Source organism: Penaeus monodon, chromosome 24 (assembly GCF_015228065.2).
Source record: "Penaeus monodon isolate SGIC_2016 chromosome 24, NSTDA_Pmon_1, whole genome shotgun sequence".
Lineage (NCBI taxonomy): Eukaryota > Metazoa > Arthropoda > Malacostraca > Decapoda > Penaeidae > Penaeus > Penaeus monodon.
The window spans coordinates 26,524,356-26,524,587 of record NC_051409.1 but is presented as its reverse complement, the minus strand read 5'-3'; positions in this window follow the sequence as shown (position 1 = coordinate 26,524,587).

Sequence of the window (232 nt, the reverse complement as noted above, 5' to 3'; positions counted from 1 at the left end):
TAGTGTGTGTGAGCTTCCCTTCCGCAGGTGCAAGTGTCCTCATGTCACCGTGATACATGAGAAGGGAAGTTAAGTGCGCAGATGAAGTGATAATGAACGGAATTGGAGACAATGGCAGAAGGAAAAATGCAGTGGTGGAAGGGAGATGGAAAACGGACGGAGGACAGGAGAGAAGACGGAGAAGGGAGACAGAATGTGTAGATATTCGCGTGCATGTACATAAATTTATTAG